We start from the raw sequence: 9011 nt of genomic DNA, 5'->3' as shown, positions 1-9011 counted from the left end.
TCATTCATCAAGCCTGGTCTAAAACTATGAACTTAATAGCTGAATTCAAAAAAGAAATTGCAGAAAATTGTGCACAAAAACTTGGGTAGCCTACAGGTGCAGAACATAACAGAGAAATCATATTGATTCAACAAGTGCAATGTTTCTGGATCATTACAACATTTCCCTTTGCATATAGCGCTCTACATCGTTGAGAATCTGATAAGTGGTTTGATTAGTCCATGGCTTCATTTCTTACAGAAGGAACAAAGCCACCAGTCAAAGAGCTGTAACTTCGCCGGGGTCGTGTGAGATAAACAAGCTCGAACGTTATTTAGCGAGCGTCCTGGGGAGTGTTGTAAAGCAGCCAGTATGTTCGTTTCAAACAGTCCCTCACATGTCATAGAGGTTATTGGCCTTTACAGGCCACACAGCTTCCATACTGTCTTTGTTCAGCAGTAAGAAAGTACTAATTGTTAAGTGTGTGTGCACTGAAGGTGGGCGTGAGGGTTTGCAGGAGGCTTGTGGGGGATGCAGCGTTTTAAAAGGAGGCGAAAAAGAGAGGAAATTTCGTTTGTGCCTCAAGAACACAGAAGACAAATTGAGGAAGTGTTCTGTTAATGTGTAGGGGTCAGCAGAAAACATGCAGGTTTTCTGCCACTTGGGTGGCCAGCGAGCCTCTCACCACCCTCCACCATGCTTAGGACTTCAGCCTCGCATCTCTCCACCCCTCCCCACCGACTGCACACACACACCGCCCACCCTCAAAACCCACCCCACACACACACATACATTCATACAGTTCCTCAGAGCAAAGGCGGCGACTGTGCCTGTCATTTGGTCAATCAGGTCACTGGCTCTCATGGGCTGGGGAGACCAGCTCTGTCCTAACTGAAGACTGGAGGATGTAACAAGTTGCATATTTCTATCCAGGGCACTATGATTTATGATTACTCACAAGCACTCACTGTAACTACATCCCTACATCCTCTACAGTAGGTGCCAAAATTGGAGGTGCCTATTTGCCTCCAAAACATTTAATTTCATAATGTTCATGAAACATTCAGATGGTTGCTCTGAGCACAGCAAATATCAGATGAAGTGAGTATTACTGTTTTTATTCGCTTTTAACTTTAATATTTGGTATGTCCACTTTTTGCAGCAATTCCAGCTGCACATCTCTCTGTCATAGTGTCAGTATATTTCCTGAGACCTTCAACACTAATGTTATCCCATCCATCCACCTATCCAACCAACCAACTATCCATCCATCCATCCATCCATCCATCCATCCTTTAAATTAAAAACGAGTAATGTATTAAATTAAATTCTATTTAATTTAAAAAAAATACTTTAAAATTTAATATAAATTTAATTTAAAAAAATAACTATAAAATGTAATTTATTCCTGTTATTACTCCAGCCATTACTCCAGTCTTCAGTGTCACATGATCTTTCAGAAATCATTCTAATATGCTGATTTTCAATATTAAAAACTGCTGCTTAATATTTTATAAAACAATGCTTTTTGAGGATTTGTTTGATGAATACAAAATTCAAAAGAATATCATCTTTGCTAAATAAAATTATATATAAAAAAAGCAAACAAAAAACTGAACCAATATATATATTAGAATACCTGTTTAATCGTCAGTTTGGTTGGCACATCTTAAAGCTCATCTCACTTATGAGCAGGCCTAGAAAACCGGGCTGGAAGCTACAGAGACAGCGAGGTGGGCCTGATATACGATCTGCCAGTTGACATCTGATCCCAGGCCCAGGAAAACACAAGCATCTGTCACATTTGGCCCAAAGGCTGGGGAATGACACTGAACACAGCTCCGCACAGCTCCAAACCAACACAGCCATGGGGACTCTGAGAGGCTTTGTCTAAATATACAAACCTTTGTAAAACAACGGCTGCCACATCTCCTGAGCCAGGTCTGGTGGTCTGAGAGCGGACACTGCGGCGAGAGGGGGCAAAGGCCACGACATCTGATTAGTTATCACACTGACAAAATGGAGGACACATGTTTCGTATTAGTAGACGACAGGCATTCAGAAAGGTCCTGAGGCATTTGGGGATTTTAATTATTTCAATTCTACTTAACGTGTGCAATGCATCATAGCACCAAACAATTGAATAAACATTATCTATCTCCAGAGAACAATTCATTATTTAAAAAAAGTTATTATTAAGCCATTATGGGAGAAATCCCAGCACTACCGCAGATCCCAATGAGCTTAATCTGCCAAAAGTCTTGAATCATAATGAAGAAAAAAGGGAGGCCAAATGGAGCAGTGACAAACTCATAAATACACAAATTATTTTATGGATTCAAAGACACCAAGGGGAAACACGAAAGAGATGTCACTGTAAAATATTTCATTACGCCCAAAAACAAAACTTGCGTTTGAAGACACTGAACGTGCAATCATTCCACCGCTGACACTAAATGACTCGGATTGCCCCTAAAAACAATAAGTTGGAATAGTTATAAATCACACAGAGCATCTTCCTCAGGCTCTGAATCCATCGTCACCAGGGAACAGGGGACCTGTAATTTAAGAGACGCATAAGTGCTGGAATGCTATAAATCGTTGACAGCAAAGAGGAACATCTTTAGGAAGTATTCCTTTTAGGCATTTTGTGAAAGCCTGCAAGTATGGGAGAGAAAAAGTGACTGTTAGTAGTCGCTGTCTGACTGGGTGGTCCATTTCTTTCAGTCTTTTTGTGTACAAATAAACTTATCCCCATTGTGGTTATCGGTTCCTTTCAGCACCAGAGCATGCAGTCGCAGTCACGGTGGTCACGCAGATGGGTGATGGGATATCCACTGGACAAACAACCAAACTGCAAACTACACAGACACCCACCAAGATCAACACCTGCAACCAAACACACTTTATGAACTCAGTTTCAATGCATCTAATACTTTATACCCATGCATGTCTCATGAAAGAACCTATAAATGCAACCCCAAGAGGAAGTGATGGTATCAGAGGTTTTTTTTTATTTTTTATGTGTGTGTGTACAGATAGCAGCATATTTTCAAGTTATTTACTTTTATATCGCTTTTCAAAGGATATCTTTATATTTTCATAATACTAAATTAAGTTAAAACTAATTATTCATATTAAAATTAGCATATTAATTACAAAAATATTATGATACTAAACTGATTTAAAACTGGTAAACTGATAAAAACTTTATCACTTTTTAAAAAATGTTCATAATTAAATCATACTAAATTAAGTTAAAAGTGTAATTATTATTCATATTAAAATTATCATTAATAATGTTTTTCCTAGTTTAAAATCAATTTATTATTATTATTGATGCTGCTCATTTTAAGATTAATAATAATTATACTTTTAACCTAATTTAGTATTATTAAAATATATGTATTTATTATAAAAAGTGATACAAGTAAATCACTTTCATAAGGATTTTCCCCTAGTTATTTACTTTTATATCACTTAAAAACATTATAATAAATTACTTACAATTATTAGCACTTAAGAAATATAATTAATATTTTATATAATTAATAAATTAATACTAATACTAAATTAGGTTAAACAATTATTCATATTAAAATTAACAGTATTAATAATAATAATAAATTGATAAATTGATTTTAACATTAATGACATTATCATTTACATTACTGTTAATAATAATTACATTTTCAAAGTTCAGTATTAACCATATTATAAAGTATATTATTAATCATGTTATTACGATTTAATTTGTTAATAAATTCACATGACTATTATCAATATTTATTAATGCCAAAGTTAATATAAATAATAATTACACTTAAATTTGTATTCTTGATTACATATTAATAATAACATTTATTGATTTATTATTAAAGAAATTGATTGAACTATTCATATTTATTTCAAGACTATTTAAATGGTATAAACACCATGGCATTTTGTAAGTGGCTGCAACCTACCAAACTGATGAAATAATAATAAAAAACAAAAAAAAAACTAAGTCTTGAGACAAATAAATCCATTTTTATTGGGACACATAAAAAAATGGATCCTGTGCAGGGGTTATGCACATGGAAGCAGGTTGATCTGGGCGTCTTCGGGTCTGTGATCCATCTCCACCAGGGTTCTAGATCTCCATGAGTTGGTCTGATCCAACAATGACCTCATTGGTTCTTTCAGCTGTGAGGAGAGAGAACAAGATTCTCAGAAAGAGCTGTCAGGCATCTGTCGTGCCTCAAAGGAGATGAGCTGTGTGTTCTGCTAAGATTCAACACTCAAATGAGTCACTTAAGTTAAAATGATTGTTTCTATGAATCAAAGACAGGAAAATACTATTTTTTTTTTTTTAATCTGGAGTTTACCTTTGTGGGCCATTCCATCACAGTGACAAGCAAACAGTTTACAAATGTGTCAGGCTTATACACACTCGCTTAGGAAGGATGATATCCTCTTGCCGAATGTGACTACTCCAAACTAAACGTTTGCGAGCAAGATTAATGATCCATATAAAGACATGTTTTAGTGTGAAGGAATCCGCACAAAAGACTGTTTTTGTGTTCTGAGTTTGGGGAAAGACAAATAGAGTGTGCTATGCCAGAGAGAGAGAAAGAGAGAGCGAGAGGGACAAACACAAAGAGAGAAGGTTGGAACAAGGGAGTCTAAACAGTCTGAGGAAAGGTACATGTCATCAACCTCCGAAACACCTGCAAATCTACTGCACCTTACAACACTGTGTCGAGGGGCAGGCCGGGTGGTCCTGAACGTACAACCCCCGTCTCCAGGGCCAGGGATGCTTTTAGCAGCCATAACCCAACACGCTCAATCCCCTAAGGACAAGGATGCTGGGAACACAGAACCTTATAGAGAAAGTGTTCAGCTAGAGTTTATGAGATGTCTATCACTCCTTTGTGGCTAACACATGCCAACAGCCAGTAGCAGTAAACAGACTGGGAATAGAAAGAGTGAGAGTGAATGAGAAAAAGACACTGAGACGACGGAGAAAGAGAGTGTGTGTGTGGAGTCGACTGTATTAGACCACCATAGTGGAACAGCTATAAAGTCTACTAAGAGTTGTCTAATCACTCAGCAGCTGTTTAAAGAGATTACAAGTGTACCAGAGTCAAATATGGGGGTAATATATAAACTACAAGTGAACACAAATCTTGGCATGCACTGATTATGGCCAATACTGACATTTTTCCATTTTATGCTACAGCCGACAATACTTTTGATGGATATATCAACACTAATATTTTAAATTAATTTATGTAAGTTTAACTCAAAAACCATCAAAATGAAACTAACAGACTAGATGGAAAACTGGTGAATATGTCCGGATACTTTTTTTAAATTTTTTTTTTATTATTATTAGGCCAAAATTAGAAATAGACAAATCAACTTTGACAGTATACTCTAATATACAAGTATAAGAATTCATATTCATACATGTCTTTAAATTGATAGTCAAATTGATGTCACAAAAATATAAGAACGGTCTGTGATTTATCACCCAAAAAATAAATAACTAAAATCTATACACTACCATTCAAATATGTATATATATATATTTTTTAACCACTAACTTCATTCATCAAGGATGCATTAAATGGACTAAAAGTTACAGCAAAAACATTTACAATTACAAAAGATTTAAATTGAAAATAAATGCTGTTAGTTTCCGCAAAAAAATATTAAGCAGAACAGTTGTTTTTAATATTTATAATTATAGGAATTATTACTCTTTTGATCATATTTGGTCTAATAAATACAGTCTTGGTGATTATAAGAGATTTCTTCAAAAACATTATAAAAAAAAGCATACTGATCTTGAACGGTAGTGTAAATGTATGTATAAAATCACATTCAAAAATTTAAATAAATACAAGGAAATAAAATAGCTACAAAAATAGTCATTAACAATTTAAGATTTTTTTTTTTTAATTGTTACACTATTGTGATAAATCCATTTTCCCCACAGTTCTAAAAATATGATTTTCCTAATGTAAAATATAATTCATCTTAATCTTAGGGTCATATGACAGATGTTTCTTGACAGTTTTTAAAAAGAGTCATCCACTCAGCACTTTTGTAACCCATCATAAAAGACCAAACTGTTTGAATTGCAGGAAAAGCATGGTTATTGTCTGCCTCCAATATTGGCCTAGTCAGCCTGATATTGTCCGTTATTGATATATTGTAATTATTGATATATTATTAATATTATTGATATATTGTAACAAATAAATCATGCATCCGCAAAAATATCCTATAGACGATCATAGTATACACAAACAAGTCTCTAATATCAAGAGTGTTTCCAGACATTACCCTCTATATTGGTGAACAAATTTTAATCCAACATTACATTTAAACTACACTCAGCTACATAACCATCAGTGGGAATCTTTGAATTTTCTAGCTCAACCTCAAAGGAGAATCAGCCTTTTTATTTCAGGAGGGTAGACACATCAAAACCAGGCAGCGACTCTTTAATGAACTTAATTTCTCTCTTTGACTTAACGTAAAATTTGTGCATCCGTGTACAAAGGAGCGAGTGTCAACCTCAAGGCTACTGAAAGGGATTTATTGCAGTTATTATAAGCAATGCTTTTTAAATAATAGGTTACATTAACCTCTGCTCTGGGTTTTTCCTGGGATAACTTTGAATCGTGGTTTCTTGCTGCACTTAAAGCGCTGAAGCCGGAGGGCGGGTGTGCGTCGGGGGAAGTAGAGGGGGGTCTAGCTTGTAATTTGGGATTTCTGGGAGCACTTCAATAAGCCTAAGCATTTTCAAGGTTATGGCCAACTAATCGAGTCCAGCTCGAGAGTGATGATGGAGAGGTGGGGGGTGGAGATGGAGAAAAGTTGCAGGAGGGGTGAGAGGAGGTCAGTCGAGGCAGCAACACCCTGTTGTTCAGTCAATTAGACTGTGCAGTCTCTGGACATCTTAGGGCCGCCTTAAGGCACTGTCATTGATGGAGAGGTTAGAGACCAGGCGCGGACCACCCGGAATACAAGAGCCTGAAGCCACACACACACACACACAAATAGACGCACACAAACCTCCCAGTGATCTAAGACTGCGAGGATTAAGCATATTAAAAAATAAAGCTCAATTGTACACACAAGCTTAGGTTTTAATACGCTATTAAAACAGATTAAAACGCACATACACACACAAGATCACACAAACGAAAAGGCAGACATGGGCGTGAGAGTGCACACAAACACAAACACAAAAGGCTGGATTTAATACGAACACTGCGGACCTACAGAAGTGTAGAGTGTGTGTTTTTGTGCGTGTAGTGTAACCCGCAGAGTGCTGGACCGCAGCGTTCTCACCCTCTGGCTCTACGCGCTGGCCGCTCCCCACGAGACAGTACTTCATGTCGGCTCCACGTCCAATCACTGCATTGTTGCAAATCACGCTACCTTGAATGTTACACCTGGGGGAAGAGAGAAGTGTTGGGTTAGTGTGATTTTCATGTGCATACAACAAACACATGCCGTCAAAACTTTGGGGTTGGTAAGAAGTCCCACATACGCTGCATTTATTTGATCAAAAATACAATAAAAACGGGAATAATATGAAATATTATTTCAATTTAAAACAACTGTGTTCCATTTTAATATGCAATTAATTCCTGTGATGGGAAAGTGGAATTTTCAGCAGCCATAACTCCAGTCTTTAGTGCCACATTATCCTTCAGAAATTAAGCTAATTGTGCTGATTTAATGCTCAAGAAAAGTGCTGAAAACATTTGTGCAGCTTAATATTTTTATGGAAACTTAATATTTTTTCAGGATGAATATAAAGTTCAAAGAACCGCATTTATTTCATAGAGACATCATTTGTAACATTATATGTATTTACTGTCACTTTTGATTCATTTACTGCAATCTTGATGAATAACAGTATTAATTTCTTTTAAAAACAAAAATCATACTGACCACAAATTTTTGAATAGCAGTCTCAATCATGACAGAAACAGCACTTGTTATGTCCAAAATAGTGACAAGTTGGACCAGTATTTGAGAGACGTTTTATGACTGTCATATTGTTGACACCTACGTCTATTTGGTCAGTAGTGTTGGCAACAAAAGTCTTCTCTACCTTGGCTCTTTCAGTTTTTGTTTTTTTAAGAATTTTAAAAATATTTGTGAATTTTGAATAAATGTGTGACCATGGACCACAAAACCAGTCTTTTTAAGTCGCACGGGTATATTTGAAGCAATAGCCAACAATACGCTGTATGGGTCAAAATTATTGATTTCTCTTATATGCCAAAAATCATTAGGATATTACATAAATATGTTCCATTGAGATATTTTGTAAATTTCCTACCGCAAATATATCAAAACTTAATTTTTGATTAGTAATATGCAGTGCTAAGGACTTTAAAAGCGATTTTCTCAATATTTAGATTTTTTTGCACCCTCAAGATTCCAGATTTTCAAATAGCTGTATCTCGGCCAAATATTGTCCTATCCTAACAAACCATAAATCAATGGCTTATTTATTCAGCTTTCAAATTATGTATATTTCTCAATTTAAAAAAATAATTGACCCTTATGACTGGTTTTGTGGCCCAGGGTCACGTATTTTGTTAACTAACATTTTGGCTATAATTTACTATTCGGAGATTTTGCAAGGCCCATATCATTTGACCACTATTCCTAAGCAAACCATTTTTATAGCTCTGTTCACACAATTTGATCTCCAGCATTCGACTTGACTATTAATAACCCACTTTACTTTACAAATCTGTCATATACATAAACATCCCAGAATGAAGCCAGGCTTCATGTGAATTTGCTAAAACAATGCTCTGATAGCCATTTGCTCAAAACGAAAGTTATTGCATTAGGATTGAATATTACAATGATTTCTTTGGAATAACACAGACCAATAAATTAATCAGAGATAGAAAGCAAAGTCAATATTGATTTAGTTGCTTACTGCACATACACATCAAATGTATTTTAAGACATTGTTTCAAGTCAAAAGTAATTAAAACAGAATCAAG

General features: G+C 35.6%; 1 pseudogene across 1 annotated transcript in view; it reads right to left on the bottom strand.

The window, feature by feature from the left end:
- Positions 1 to 3990: 3990 nt before the first annotated feature.
- LOC306880814 (translation initiation factor eIF2B subunit gamma-like) overlaps positions 3991 to 9011 on the bottom strand; it is a 43271-nt pseudogene continuing 38250 nt past the window's right edge. The window contains exons 11-12 of the transcript XR_013785897.1: positions 7327 to 7430; positions 3991 to 4164 (exon numbers count right to left, since the gene is read on the bottom strand). The product of XR_013785897.1 is annotated as a translation initiation factor eIF2B subunit gamma-like (transcript). The remainder of the gene's footprint in view (positions 4165 to 7326; positions 7431 to 9011) is intronic.

This window comes from Barbus barbus (genome assembly GCF_936440315.1).
Source record: "Barbus barbus genome assembly, chromosome: 15".
Lineage (NCBI taxonomy): Eukaryota > Metazoa > Chordata > Actinopteri > Cypriniformes > Cyprinidae > Barbus > Barbus barbus.
The sequence above is the reverse complement of the archived record's forward strand: the minus strand, read 5'-3'. Positions and strand labels throughout refer to the sequence as shown.